The sequence below is a fragment of the Marmota marmota genome, unplaced genomic scaffold (assembly GCF_001458135.2).
Source record: "Marmota marmota marmota unplaced genomic scaffold, marMar, whole genome shotgun sequence".
NCBI lineage: Eukaryota > Metazoa > Chordata > Mammalia > Rodentia > Sciuridae > Marmota > Marmota marmota.
The window spans coordinates 1,817,204-1,833,398 of NW_026000174.1; positions in this window are offsets into that span (position 1 = coordinate 1,817,204).

The following is a 16,195-nucleotide window of genomic DNA, read 5'->3' on the forward strand; positions in this document are numbered from 1 at the left end:
TTTATACACAATGGAATATTACACAGCACTAAAAAATAACAAGATCATGGCATTTGCAGGGAAATGGATGGCATTAGAGCAGATTATGCTAAGTGAAGTTAGCCAATTCCTAAAAAAACAAATGCCAAATGCTTTCTCTGATATAAGGGGGGGTGACTCAAATGGAGTAGGGAGGAAGAGCATGAGAAGAAGATTACCACTAAATAGGGAAGAGAGGTGGGAGGGAATGGGAGGGAGAAGGGGAATTGCACAGAAGATGGAAGGAGATGCTCATTGTTATACAAAATACATGTATGATGATGTGAGGAAAAAAAAGAAATATGTCACATTAGATTGGGTAGAGAGAGGTGATGGGAGGGGAGGGGAGGGGATGGGGGGATAGGAAGGGCAGCAGAATAAAATAGACACTAGTATGTGATAGTAGGAGCAAATGTGACTCCATTTTGTTTTATGACTTCATCCTGTAAAACAACCATGCCAAGTAGAAGAGTCATGACTTGGGCAAGATGCTCTTTTCCTTTTGCTATAGAAACCTTTAAGAACACAAAACTACCTAATGGGGTATTGTTTCTGTAACTAGGGTAACGGGGCTCTGTTTCTGTAACTGGGGTGACTGGGCTAACTGTGATTGGTTAAGCTTCCCTCCATTTGACTGCACTCTCCCACTTCTGTAACCTGGCTCTCTTGCATTGGCCAGACCCCTGAATATCCCTTTTGCGGTTTTCAGGCTTATAAGGAGTGCCCTTGCAATTGTTCTGGGCTGATCAGGGGAACAGCTTTATGTTCTGGTCAGCCGCCACCGGTGTGCTTCAATAAAGGCTTGATTTGATGATACGTGAGTGGTCTGGAAGTCAGTTTATGAAACCCTGGGATGAATCTTTAACTATAACAGTATTGCTGTATGTATATACATGGCTGTATAACCAATGTGATTCTGCAACCTGTACACTTGGAAAAATGAGAAATTATACCCAATTTGATTCAAATGTATGATATGTCAAGATCATTGTATTGTCATGAGCAACAAATAAAAAAAAATTTCAATAGAAAACATCACCAAAATACTAGACTACTTGGAAGACAGAACTTTAAGTAAAGAAGGCAAAATATAAAATCTTGAAAAAAAGTTCACCAAGAGAACATGAACAGAACTTCCAATAATTATAGGAAATTATGAAAATACCAAATTTAAGATTTATCTGCGGAGATGAAGGCATGAAGATACAAACACAAGGAATGTGTTTTATAATCTTTTCAATGAAATAATATTAGAAAATTTTCCAAAACTAAAGAATAAAATGGAAAATCAAATAAAGGAGGCTTATAGACCCTAAATATACAAAGTTACGATAGATGAAGTCACATTGTTATAGAAATCCCTAATATACAGAATAAAGGTAGAATATTAAAGGATGACAGAGACAAATGTGTGATTACATTTAGAGAAAAATGTAAGGAGTGAAATCAGTATGGATCTCAGCTGATTTCTCAACCCAGACCCTCACAGATAAGAGGTCTTATAATAATGTGTTGCCAAATCTGAAAGAAAATGGATCCTAACTAAGAATTCTATACCCAGTTTTAGGTTTGAAGATGAAGTAAAAGATTTCCATGATAAACAAAATTTAAAAGAATTCACAACTAGAAAGCCTGTAGGATAGAACATCCTTAGCAAAATATCTCATGAACATGAAATTAAAAAAAAAAGTAAAACCAAGCAAAGGTAGGAACTACACCAAAGGAAGAGTCAATCAAAGGATAAAAAAAAAAAAAAAACAGAAATAAACCAAAATGACTGGATATACAAATCATATCTCAATAATAACATTGAATGTAAATGGCCTAAACTCATCATCCAAAAGACATAGACTGGCAGATTGGGTTAAAAAACAAGAACTAACAATATGCTATCTTCAAGAGACTCATCTCATAGGCAAAGACATCCACAGACTGAAGGTAAAAGGATGGGAAAAAATATATCATGCGCATGGGTCACATAAACAAGCAGGAGTTTCCATCCTCATATCACTTCAAGCCAAAGTTAATCAAAAGGGACAAAGAAGAACATTTCATACTGCTTAAGGGAATTATACATCAACAAGACATAACAGTCATAAATATTTATGCCCCAAACAATGGAGCATCTACATATATCAAACAAACCCTTCTGAATTTCAAGAATCAAATAGACCACAACACAATAATACTGGGTGACTTTAAAACACCTCACTACTGGATAGATCCTCAAAACAAAAACTAAACAAAGAAACTATAGAACTAAACAATACAATCAATAAATTTAGACTTAACAGATATATAGAGAATAGTTCATCCATCAATGATTGAATACAGTTTTTTTTTCTCAGCAGCAAACAGATTCTTCCCCAAAATAGACCAAATTGTATGCCACAAACAATTCTTAGAAAATAAAAAATAGAGATAATACCCTGCATTCTATCAGATTATAATAGAATGAAATTAGAAATCAAGGGTAAAATTAAAAATAGAAGCTACACTAACACCTGGAGACTAAATAACATGCTATGGAATGAGAAATGGATAGCAGAAGAAATTAGGGATGAAATAAAAATGCTTAGAAGTAAATAAGAATAGTGATTGTGATGGTTAATTTAAATTGTTGGTTTGATTGGATTAAGAGATGCCAAGGATTAAGACAGTCAGTGAGGGTGTGACTAGGAATGATTGGCATGTGGTATAGCCAACTAAAATGGAGACCCTCCCTAAGCAATAGGATGATGGCTTGGATGGAATAAAAATTGGAAGAACACAGAAGAAGCAGCAGATGCAACTTTGTTCTTGAACAGTTTCTTAATTGCTGCTGTAATCATCTGAGGTTATTGGATTCTCACTTCTTCACTCTTCCAAAGCAGACTCTGACAGTGATTCTCCAGAAGACTTAGGTTTCCTACTAAGGTAGCACCATTGATTCTTCCTTGTTCTGGGGCTTCGGCCTCTTGGACTGTGCAGTTGCTGGTTCTCCCAGTTCTCTAGCATGCAGTCAGCCATTGTGAATGATCCAGCTTCTAGTCACATAACCCAACCTTATAATTATTCTTTAATAATTTTATAATTATACTTCCTATTGAATCTGTTCCCCTAGAGATCCATAATATAGTGATACAACATATAAAAATCTTTGGGTCACTATGAAGGCAGTTTTAAGAGGTAAGTTCACTGCATTGATCTCATTTATTAAAAGAATGGAAAATAGCTAAATAAATAACCCAATATTATATCTCAAAGCTGAGAAGAAGAAGAAGAAGAAGAAGAAGAAGAAGAAGAAGAAGAAGAAGAAATCAACACCAAAAGCATTAGAAGATAGGAAATAATTAAAATCAGAGCTGAAATCATTGAAATGGAAACAAAAGAAACAATTGAAAAAAATGACAAAACAAAAAGTTGGTTTTTTGAAAAAATAAATAAAATTGATAAACCCTTAGCCACCCTAATGAAAAGGAGAGAGAAAACTCAAATTACTAAAACTCATGATGAAAAAGGAAGTATCATGACAGACACTATGGAAATATAAAAAAATCAGAAACTACTTTGAAAATTTATACCCCAACAAAATAGAAATTCTTGAAGGCATTGTCAAATTTTTAGACATTTGACTTACCCAAACTGAATTAGGAGGATATACATGATATAAAATAGAAAATACAATTTCAACCAATGAAATAGAAAATACAATCAAAAGCCTACCAACTAAGAAAAGCCCATGACCAGATGGATTCTTAGCTGAGTTCTACAAGACCTTCAAAGAAGAATTAAGACCAATACTCCTCAAATTATTCCATGAAATAGGAAAGGAGAGAACCCTTCCAAATTCATTCTATGAGGCTAATATTATGTTGATATCAAAACCAGACACAAACACACATCAAAGAAAGAAAACTTCAGACCAATATGCTTGACTGAACATTGATGCAAGAATTCTCAATAAAATTCTGGTAAATCATAAAAAGAAACATACTAAACAATAGTGCACCACAATCAAAGGGATTTATTCCAGGGATGCAAGATTGGTTCAACATACAAAAATTAATGAATGTAATTAATCACATAATCAGACTTAAAGACAAGAATCATATAATTAACTCAATAGATGCAAAAAAGGCATTTGACAAAATATAGTACCCCTTCATGTTCAAAACACTGGAAAAACTAGGAATAGTAGGAACATACCTTAACATTGTGAAAGCTATATATGCTAAACCCAAGGCCAACATCATTCCAAATGTAGAAAAAATGAAAGCATTCCCTCTAAAAATGGCAACAAGACAAAGATACCCTCTTTCACCATTTTTATTCAACATCATCCTTGAAACTCTAGCCAGAGCAATTAAAAGGAAGAAATTAAAGAGGTACAACTAGGAAAAGAAGAACTTCAATTATCCCTATTTGCCAATGACATCATTCTATACTTAGGAGATCCAAACAATTCCACCAGGAAATTTCTGTAACTCATAAATGAATTCAGTAAAGTAGCAGGATATAAAATTAACATCCAGCTGGCCACAGTGGTGCATGGCTATAATACCAGTGACTTGGGAGGCTGAGGTAGGAGGATCCACAAAAACAAGTCTCAGCAACAGTGAGGAGCTAAGCAACTCAGTGAGACCCTGTTTCTAAATATTTAAATAAAAAACAAAATAGGGCTGGGAATATGTCTCAGTGGTCAAGTGCCCCTGAGTTAAATCCCTGGTATTAAAAAACCCACAAAATTAATATTAATCAAATGCATTCCTATACATCAGTGATGAATCTACTGAAAGAATAATTAGGAAAACTACCCCATTCACAATAGCTTGGAAAATATATATATATATATATATATATATATATATATCAAAAGAGGTAAAAGACCTCTACAATGAAAACTATAGAACACTAAAGAAATTGAAGAAGACCTTAGAAGATGGAAAGGTCTCTCATATTCTTGGATAGAGAAAATTAACATTGTCAAAATGACCATACTATAAAAAGCACTATACAAATTTAATTTGATTCCTATTAAAATCCCAGTGACATTCTTCATATAAATAGAAAAAGCAATCATGAAATTCATTTGGAAAAATAAGAGACCCTGAATAGCCAAAGCAATCCTTAGTAAGAACAGTAAAGCAGGAGGCATCACAATACCAGACCTTAAATTATATTACAGAGCTGTAGTAATAAAAACAGCATTTTACTGACACCAAAACAGACACATAGGCCAATGGTAAAAAATGGAAGACACAGAGACAAACCCACATCAATACAGTTATCTCATAATAGATAAAGGTGCCAAAAATATACATTGGAGAGAAAGCTTCTTCAACAAATGGTGTTGGGAAAACTGGAAATCCATATGTAGAAAAATGAAGTTAAAATTTTAAAAACATACTAATGCAACATTGTATAGGTAAATGTTAACAAAACAATATGCATATTGTGTCATGGTAATGAAAAAGATGAGTAACTGGCAAAATTGTGGAGGAATTCTAGAAATGACAACAATTTTGCAGAGTTTTAAAGGATGAGTATCATAATTGCATGTTTACATAATTATATTATTCACTTGAACAAAATCTTTTATTGTAGTTTCATTTCTTACTTTTCATAATTCTGAATGATGCCAACTCAAATAATTATTGATACGTCAATAAATATTTTTGTGTAGAATGAATGATTAACTAATCAGTGAATAGATTTCTTATTTGAGTACATTGCCTTGTAGAAGCTAAATTTAAATTAAAATTTAATTAAAGCCTTTCACCCTCACAAAGCTTAATTCAAAGCAGATCAAGGACTTAGGCATTAGAAAAGAGACCCTGCACTAATGGAAGAAAAAGTAGGCCCATATCTACAATGTGTTGTCTTAGGAACTGACTTCCTTAACAAGACTCCTAAAGTAGAAGAAGTGAAACCAAGAATTAATATATGGATGGAATCAACCTAAAAACTTCCTCATAGCAAACAATCAATAATGTGAAGAGAGAGACTATAGAATGGGAGAACATTTTTCCCACCCCCACCTACGATAAAGTATCAATCTCCAGGATATATAAAGAACTCAAAAAAACTTAACACCAAACAAACAAATAACCCAATAAATAAATGGGCTGAGGAACTAAACAGACACTTCTCAGAAGATGATATATAATCAATCAATAAATATATGAAAAAATCTTGAACATCTCTAGCAACTAGAGAAATGCAATCAAAACTGCACTGAGAAAAATCCACTTAAAATGGCAATTATCAGGAATACAAGCAACAATAAATGTCGGCGAGGATGTTGGGAAAAGGTATACTCCTGCATGACTGATGAAACTGCAAATTGGTACATCCAATCTAGAAAGCAGTATAGAGATTCCTCAGAAAACTTGGAATGGAAACACCATTTGACCCAGTTATCCCACTCCTCAGTCTATATCCAAAAGACTTAAAATCAGAATACTACACTGACACAGCCACATCAATGTTTATAGCAGCTCAATTCACAATAGCTAAACTATGGACAAATACTTTGTACCCTTCAATAGATGAATGGATAAAGAAAATGTGGAATATTACTCAGCCTTAAAGAAGAACACAATTATGGCATTTGCCAATAAATGGATGGATCTGGAGACTCTTATGGTAAGTTAAAAAGCCAGTCCCAAAAAAACAAAGGCCAAAAGTTTTCTCTGATATGCAAATGTTAATTCAAAATAAGGTGGGGGCTGGGTAAGGAAAAATAGAAGTATTTGGATTAGATAAAGAGGAATGAAGGGAAGGGAGGAGGAAGGGAATAGGAAAGATAGAATGAATTGGGTATAAGTACGCTTTGTGCATATATGATTACATGACGAATGTACTTCTACATCATGTACAACCAGAAGAATGAGAAATTATACTCCAGTATGTATATGTCAAAATACATTCTACTATAATATGTAACTAATTAGAACAAATTAAAAAATTAAAAACATAATAATGCAACACTGTATAGGTAAATGTTAACAAAGCAATATGCATGTTGTGTCATGGTAATAGAAAAGATGAGCACCTGGCAAAATTGTGGAGGAATTCTAGAAATGACAACAATTTTGCAGAGTTTTAAAGGATGAGTATCATAATTACATGTTTACATGATTATATTATCCACTTGAACAAAATCTTTTATTATAGTTCCATTTCTTACTTTTCATAATTCTGAATGATGCCAACTCAAATAATTATTGGTACTCCAATAAATATTTTTGTATAGAATGAATGATTAACTAATAAGTGAAAAGCTTTCTTACTTGAGTACATTGCCTTGTAGAAGCTGGTAGGCCAAATGGATCAATATTTATAATCTCTGACCAGCTTACTTTACTGACAACGAACATATAATCAACCAAGAAATTATTTCAAAAGATATGCAAATTAAAAATCACTTTATAGAGTTTAGTATTAGCTTGATATCCTATGTATTTGCCCTAGAGTAATATTCTACCTATTGCAACATGGGAGAATCCTTAAAATAAAGTGAATTTGACATTACAAAATCAGGATGTTTTAAGGCAGCATAACACTATAAAGAGAGGACAAAACTGGGGATTCAGAAGACTTCAATTTGAAATATGTCTCTGATATTTGTTTCCTGGGTGATTCTGTTTCACCTCTAAGCCACAGTTTTGTCACTATAAAGTAAGTGCAATAATAACTTCCTGGATCCAGTTCTACTAGAGATCAAATGAAACAATTTTTGAAAGAATTCACCTCAATGGGTTTCACACTGTAGGACTGAATAATTTTTTATTAATACTTTAATTAGTGTTTTTCCTTCATAATTGTAGAAGTCCTTGACCCATACATACCTGATCTTAGAGGAAAACATGTATGGATTTGCATTCAACCTCTTTGGATGCCATCAGGCAAAAGTTTTACAGACGGAAGAGTTATTGTAGTCTGATTAATCTGAGCCCCCAAGAACAGTTGTTAGGATCCAGGGTCACTGAAAACAGTGGTCCAGGTTTCACACAAAAACATTGGCCTAAGAGAGTTAATATAAAGCCCATGTTCTGCTCACTAAGCTCCTTCAACCAGAGTGAGTACTTTGTATACAGATGCCTTTTGGTCTTGATTATTATTATTATTTTTTGTCATCTAAGACACAAATCATTGACAATACTAAAATAAGATAGAAAATCTCATGGCTGATTTGAGATAAGTTCTATGAGAAAGTCCTTTGCTTTATTCAAACATAAGGCCAACAGTTCTCACAATATCTTTGCATAGCCTCATCTCTTAATGATGTATACATCAGTTAGTAGTTTGTGACAATATTTTAATTCTTAAACTACATAAAATAGTATAATAGATAACAGAGTTACAAAAGACAGAGGAAAAAATATTAATTATTTGGGCAATTCCAGGAGGTCTTATGATATATAAAGGAGAATTTGACTAACCATAATCTAGAAGGGCAAGGAAAGCCAAAATTTTCCTTAGGACTAAGAAAAGAATCTGGGGATAATTTTCACTTTCATAATTAGGGCTCTTAATACATAATTGTTTGACATAGGGTCTAAGACCTAATAAACTGTTTCTATCAGTTGCAAAGATCAGTCTATTAAGATCAGCTTGGTTGGGAGTGAGGGTAGAAGAATTCTTCATCTTAGGCATTGAGACAAAAAAAGACATGGAATCACTTTCATGTTTTAGACTCTTTCACAAGTAAAATGGTTCTTACTCCTTAAGACCCTTTTGCAGGTACTTTTTCTCCATTTTCAGATAGTAAGCCAAATCTAAAACAGGTTCACAAAGGTGGTAAGAAAGGTTCACAAAGGTTCACAAGTTGCAGTCAGAACTTGAACTTTCTGGAGTCAGATTTTGTATTCTCTCTACTTTCTTTTAGCTCCTCCTTCTGTGCAGCTCTAACCTGTTATATGACTCTTACTTCAGCCATGGCAGTAGGATCAGAGGATTTAAGAAACTCTAAGGGCTTCAAAATGCCCCAGAGCTCCTGATAACTCTCACCTTATCACAGTGGCCAACACAGGGCAGCTACCAAATCCTGCCAAATCCAGTGCAAGTCCTTTTCCCTCTGCACAAGCAAGCTTTCTTCTTTTAAAATTCCATCCTTCAATGACTTATACCTGCAGAAGAATGAAAAGTCATCTCTCATCTTGGCAGAGGACAAAGCAAGGCAACTTGATTGACTTGGGAAGAAAGAAAGGGAATTTGTTAGTCCCCTTCAGAAAATAGCCATCTCCTTTCTCTGTGATTGTCACCCCTGGTCTCAGAATTTAGGGGTTACAAAAATCAGAACACATAATATGATTCTGTCTTGATAACTCTGTGGGCTCTATTGCCAGCCCTTTCAGCAGTCACATACAGGACTCATCATATGTACCTGTCCTGATTCCCTGCATGTACCTGGAGCTTATAACTTCTCTGGAATGACTAATTTTACTTTTATCATTTCATCTTGAACAACTTTCATTTTAGAGGAAAATAAAATGATTTTTGAATGTGTCTGATTTCTTTCAAGACTTTATGAAGTCCTAGGGGTAGAGAAAGCACCCTCATGGAAAGAAAAAATTTTAACTTATTCATTACTAAATCATTTATATGGTAATATTCAGGAAGGATTAAGAGTTTGAGCATCATAATGAACAAGGTTCTAATCCTAGATACTGCATTTAATAGTTGTTGGTCAAGTTATTTTATATCACTAGTAAAACAGAGGTATTACCAATCATTAATAATACCCATAGATATTGTGGAAATCAACTGGGAAAATCTCTATAATCCCTTTGATGGCACCTCTCCTTAAGCAAGCAACCAGTGATTGCTCTCTGCTGAATGTATTCATAAGGTTGATCTGACACTGACATAGGTTTTTAGGAGTGAGAAATGAACGAGACTCCATCCCTGACTTCAGGGATAATGACTACTTACAAATTATAACATATGAAGTACTGAGCTAAAGAGAGGATCCAAAGAAGGAGGCACTCAACTTAATCTAGTGGTTGTCCCTCTGTTGAGCCCCTCCAGTGTCTTTATCCTATAAAACACATTTATTCTTTGAAAAAATAGCTTGCCTACACATCCCTGGAAACACTTCCCTGAACACATAAGTGCATCTTTTCATATTTCATTCTTTTTCCTGATATACATGGTCTAGCATACAGCCTATATAGAAAGATTTCAGTAAATATTGTACAAAAGAATAAATGATATGAGGTGGTGTGTAAAATAGGTACTGGGTAAAATGAAGCTACCTTTCAGGTTCAAATAGGTTTATGCACATATAAATATGAAGGGTCTCATTATGGGAGATCTTGTAGGCTAGAATAAGAAATTTGGGCTCTATCATGTAGAGCCATTGAAAGTTTTGGGAGGCAGAAGAAATGCCAAAATAAGTTTTTGAATTTTAAGTTAAATATGTACTAAAGATATAATGGAAAATCATGAGATCATAGGTCAGTTGAGACACCAGTATAAGAACTCAAAATAGAGGTGATGGGAGTCTGAGCAAAAGTAATAAAAATATAAATAAAATCAGGGGACAATTTCTCTCATTCCTAAAATCACCCAGCCTTCCATCCAGCTCCCATCCTCCCATTAACTTTTACACCCATCTATCTCACTTATGCACATTTTTTTATTACCTACCTCAGGCCAACATAGTTCTACACTCTAAATACTACATAATGAACCCTTGAGTGAGGTGAAATTGGACTTAGCAATTAACAGTTCTTATGGAAAAGAAAGTGGAGTCAAGTTGGGGCCTGATAATTAAAGCATTTGTGACAGTGAGTACTGAGTGCCTCTCCCTTAGTAAGGAGATTTCAAAACTAAAAGGCTTATTTCAACAGTTTTCACCTGCTCTTATATTTCTCTTGGACAAGTACTGGAATTAGAATCTCTGTTGAAACCAGTACAGAGAACTTGTTCTTAGCAGAAAACAAAGGAAGACAAAGGTGTTGGAAAATAATCACCATCTCTCATTCCTAGGAGCACCCATCCTTCCATCCACCTTTCATCCTTCCATTAACTCTTCCACCCATATATCTAACACACATTTCTTGACTACCTACCCAGACCAAGCATGGTTCTGCTTTCTAAATATTTCATAATGACAGGCAGTTTGCAGCTCCCTGTGAGTCACATGACTGCAATAGCAACTGTACAAAGTACAGAATGATCCTAAAATTTTTTATTGCATTGATTGGTTTTGTTTCTTCATGGGGACAGCAGTAAATTACTCTTTTAAATTTAGCTTAGAGACACTATAATTTCAACTCTAAGTGCAGAAATTGAACTGCTTTCAAGGATAGCAAAATGATGGCAGCATCCTGGTGGTAAAATACAATGACAAGCTAAAATACAATGCACCATTACATTGCCCTATGGGAACTGTATATCCATGCTGAGAGGGCAGGCATGGCTTTGTAAGTGCTATATTTAAACACACTCTATGAGACTACTTTGCCTCTAAGAAGCAGAAAGGATAATGCATACTCTAACTCATAGGGTTGGTGGAAAGATCACATGAGAGAATGTCAGTGAATATGACCTGTGAAACATACTAATATCAGGGAGTGTTATTTTTTTAAAAAAATATTTATTTTTTAGTTGTACACAATATCCTTATTATATTTATTTATATGTTGTGCTGAAGATCGAACCCAGGGCCTCGCATGTGCTAGGTGAGCACTCTACGGCTGAGCCACAATCCCAGCCACAGAGAGTGTTATTTTTTTTTTTTTAATCACTGTAAGGTCTTTCTCTCTCTCTCTCTCTCTCTCTCTCTCTCTCTCTCTCTCTCTTTCTTTTTTCCTCTCCTTCCTTTTTTCTTTCTTGTCTAGAGTATTCCAAGTATCTCTAATTCCACTGAATTTAATTGGAAAAGGCAAACAACAATAATCCAGGGAGTAAATTGATTGGTTAATTTTATTACCATCTAGCTAAGTGACCTTAAGCTAAATGTTTAACTTTTCAGTTTTCTCATCTTGAAACAGATATGATCATAATGCACATCCCAGAATATTTGTGCAAGTCTTTAAGCTTCTCAGTCATTCCTTGAATCTATCAGCCTGAAAAATACTTCTCCTGCTGGCTCACATGATTCTTACCCACCAATCATACTAGCCCTGCTGGCTCACCTGATCCTTACCCACCAATCAAAAAGCACCCCATGCTAACTGTCAAACCACCCCCGGCTCTATAAATATGCAGAGCTGTTCCTCAATAAATGGGCATTTTCTCCCATGGCAAACCTTGATCGTTCTTTCAGTTCAGGTTTCTGCAGACCTTCATGTCTCCTTCTTTAATTTTCCTAGAAGCTCCAATCCTCACCTGAAATTCTGACTATTCTTCTTGCCTCTCAACTTCTCCTGAGACATGCTCACTTTTTTTTTTTCTTTTTTAATCTTTCCCTGTAGTCTAGGACATATGCAGTGTGTTCTCATTTGATTATAGCTCTAGAACGTGTTTAATATAGCAAGTATTAAATAAGTGATGAATAAATGGATGAAAGATATACAACTGCCTTTGTACATGATAGGAGAGCTAGCAGTTATTAATAATTTTAAATCTCATTTGTTAAATATTACCTTATTGTTAAATGTTAGAGTCTGTAAACAAGTCAAAATAACACCTGGCATTTTGCCAGAGAAATGTTAGAGTCTGTAAACAAGTCTGGATGGTGCCTGGCAAAATGCCAGAGGGAGTGGTTTGAGAAGTAACAAAAGTGAGCCATTAAGTGTGGAGATTCCTGATTGATTGACTGATGTAATCTAGTTTATGCTGATTAGATAAGCTGTCGTGGAATGTATAAATACCTGCTCCTGTCCTGCAATAAACGACTCCCACTCCTGCTGTACTCTATGTACACCAAGTTGCTCGTCAACCCCCCCCCCCCCCCGGTTATTTTGCCCAGCCAGCCGGGCTGCGGCACTTATAATAGTGAATTCATAAAAAGGTGAAGTAAAACTGAGTATAATAGTATTAATTAGTGGGAAAAGGCATTTGTATAGTCTCTTTAACTCAGTGTCTCTCCATTTGGTTGTCACAACTGGGCTTGACATTATTAGCATCTAAGAGATAAAGCCCAGGGCAGCTGCTGCTAAACATCATACAATGCACAGGATAGCCCTCCACAATAAAGAGTTATTTGGCCCAAAGTGTCCACAGTGCCAAAGTTAAGAAACTAATGAAGGACCTCAAGACCCCAGGCCCAACATTAGGAAAACTAACCCCTGTGCCCTGAAGCTGCAAGATGTTCCCTTACACAACCCCCATGTCAAAACCCCACCAGCTGCACATAGCACTTCAAGTCTCACATAATGTTACCACAAGATGTTCCATATAGATAACCCCGGAGGGGCCAAACTTAAGCAAACATGGTAAAAACAGGAACTAAAAGGACAGGGTGCAATTTTATGGTTTTTCCGAGAACATAAAGTGAAAAAAACAAGTTTGCCCCCCGGGTGACCAAGAGGCTGGATTCAGAGGAACCAATAGAATAGCTGTTGCTGGGCTAAGCTAGAAACTAACCCCCTGCTCCCTATAAAAGATCTGTACCCCAAAGCCCGGTGTGCCAGTTCACCGAAGCTCCGGCTGAGGTTTCGCTGAGCACCCGCAGGCGCCTGTGTGAGAATAAACTCCTCCTGCTTTTGCAGCCAGTGTCTCTCTCGCGTGGTCCTTTCCGGGTTTGGGATCTGTGGATCTTTCACTAATACTCTGGCTTCAATTAGAAGACGTATTCTGAAGTGATTTGACATTCCTTAAGGCATTTTGGCATTTATCATCCTTGAATTTAATTGAGGGAATGGTGTGATTTTTTTTCATGGGAAGTTACTTTTTAAAGAGGATCTGTGATTTGCTCTCAACAGTACTGACAAAAGAAAAGCAAACAGAACTTTTAGCCATAACCGGCAGACCCCTGGCTAACAATGGTTTGGCTTGCAACATTTTAACAGGGCAATGGCATAAAAGCAATATCCATTCAGTAAAAAAAACACACTTTGACTTTTGATCTTTTCCCCAAGTTGCTCATATGTGGCATAATAATCTTTTGCTATGCTGGGAAGCAGCCACAAGCCATGGCTCCCAGTCAATCACACCACCACAAGAGTAAGCAACTGCTTCTACAGTACACTATGTTGCCAGTGATTTTTGACTTCATGTGTTCAACAAAGCACATGAAATATTCAATACTTTATTATCAAAAAGTTTTAGGCTTAGAGGTTTTTGTCAAAAGTAGGCTAATGTAAGTGTTCTCAGTAGTCTGAGGTAGGTGAGACTAAGCTACAATGTTCAGTAACATTAGGTTAGGTATTAAATGCATTTCAATCTACAATGGGTTAATTATGATGTAGCCTCATTGCTAAGTCAAAGAACATCTATAATGCTTCCAGTACTTTCCCATCTTGAGGCAGATACTGGCCTGATTAGACTTTGATTAGAGTGAAAAATTCTGTCAAGAAATCTGTGGGGCAGGCTAACCCCCTCACAGTGGGCTTAAGAAGATTAACTATCATAAGACTGTTCCATCATGGACTATGGCAGATAACCATGGGAACTACCCTAATTTTCAAGGGAAAATATGTGTATGGTATTAGTTATGTTGATGGCTTTTCTGTTTTTAACTTTTCTCCCTCTCCCCACACACCTCTTTTCCATTACTGGGCATTGAACCCAGGATCATTCTATCACTGAGCTATACATCCAAACCTTTTTATTACTTTATTTTAAAATTGGAGTCTCACAAAGTTACCCAGGCTGACCCTCAACTTGGTATCCTCCCACCTCAGCCTCCCAAGTCACTGGGACTATAGGCATATATCACCATTCCTCGCTTGTTTTTAACTTTTTTCAAGGTATATTTTGTTTTCCCTTTAAGGATAAAAACCTTGATATAATCATTACACACTGTAAACCATGTATCAGATTATCACACTGTACCCTGTAGACATGTGTGATTGTTGCAGGTCAACTAAAAACTTTTAAACTAACAAATTTTAAAAAGGAGTTTTAAGATTAAAACTAAAAAAATAAAAATAAAAAACTTATTTTGACCCTATCCCCAATGACTTACTTCACCTCGTGCTATATCTTGCCTCACCCCATTTCTACATTACAACTACATAGGCTCTATCTTAACTCTGAGAATCCTGTGTCCTGGCTCACTCCTGCCTTGGAAACATCCATAGGTTGCTTGTTCATTCCTACTGATTCCTCACAGCTCAGCACAAATGCCATTTTCTAGAGGTTCTCTGCCCTGGCACTGCATAAGTTTGGCCCTTAAATTATGCCATCATCTTGTACCCAAGTCGTTTTACAGCTGCCATCAAGTCAATTTTAGCCCGCGGCCAGCACAGTCTTCATAGGTGAAGCTTCAGCTACGTGAGAAATCCAAAGGGAGTTTGAATTAAAGAGACAGGCTCTAATTACCTTTAAACCAGCTCCAGGACAGCTTCTTGTACCCACAGACTCAAGCTACCTATTAGAGTAGCGAGGTTTACTGAAGAAGCTAGAGAGAGAGAGAGAGAGAGAGAAGAGAGAGAGGGGAGAGAGAGAGAGAACACACCAGGAAGTGGACTTTTATTGGGGAACAAAAAATTCTGGGGAAAATCCCATCCAATGAAGATTAAGGGGGGCAGTGACCCAAGGTCAGGTGAGATGATTGGGTCTTCAGGAGTTGTGGCCAGGCACGCCTCCACATGGACAAGCCCTGGGACAGGGAAGGGTGGGGAAAGCTCTGAACACAAAGATGTGTCTAAGCGCCTCTCGCCCAGCCAGGGAGGTGATCATGTGCAAGGATGGCCTCCCCACAGTCAATCTCTACCATAAACTCTGTAGCAGGTACAATTTCTATCTTCGCAAGCCACATTTGCGTGTAGATGGGACACAAAAATTTTGTTTAATTAGAAAAAGGAATTTTTTTTGTAGAAACAGAGTACCCCATTTCAAGTTTAAATTATGTTCAGTAAGGAATCCCTGATTCAGAATCTAATCATCTTCTTCCAAGTAGAGCATACACAGACATGTAAGTGAAGAAAGTTTGAGTTAAGAACTTAGATGGTCACTTGCTCCTTCTTGCATCTAGTTAAATACATGAGAGGCAAAAATCTGTTTTACAATTAGCAATATATATATATATATATATATATCTGTCTATTATAAACATCTTATAGATAACACCGGAGGG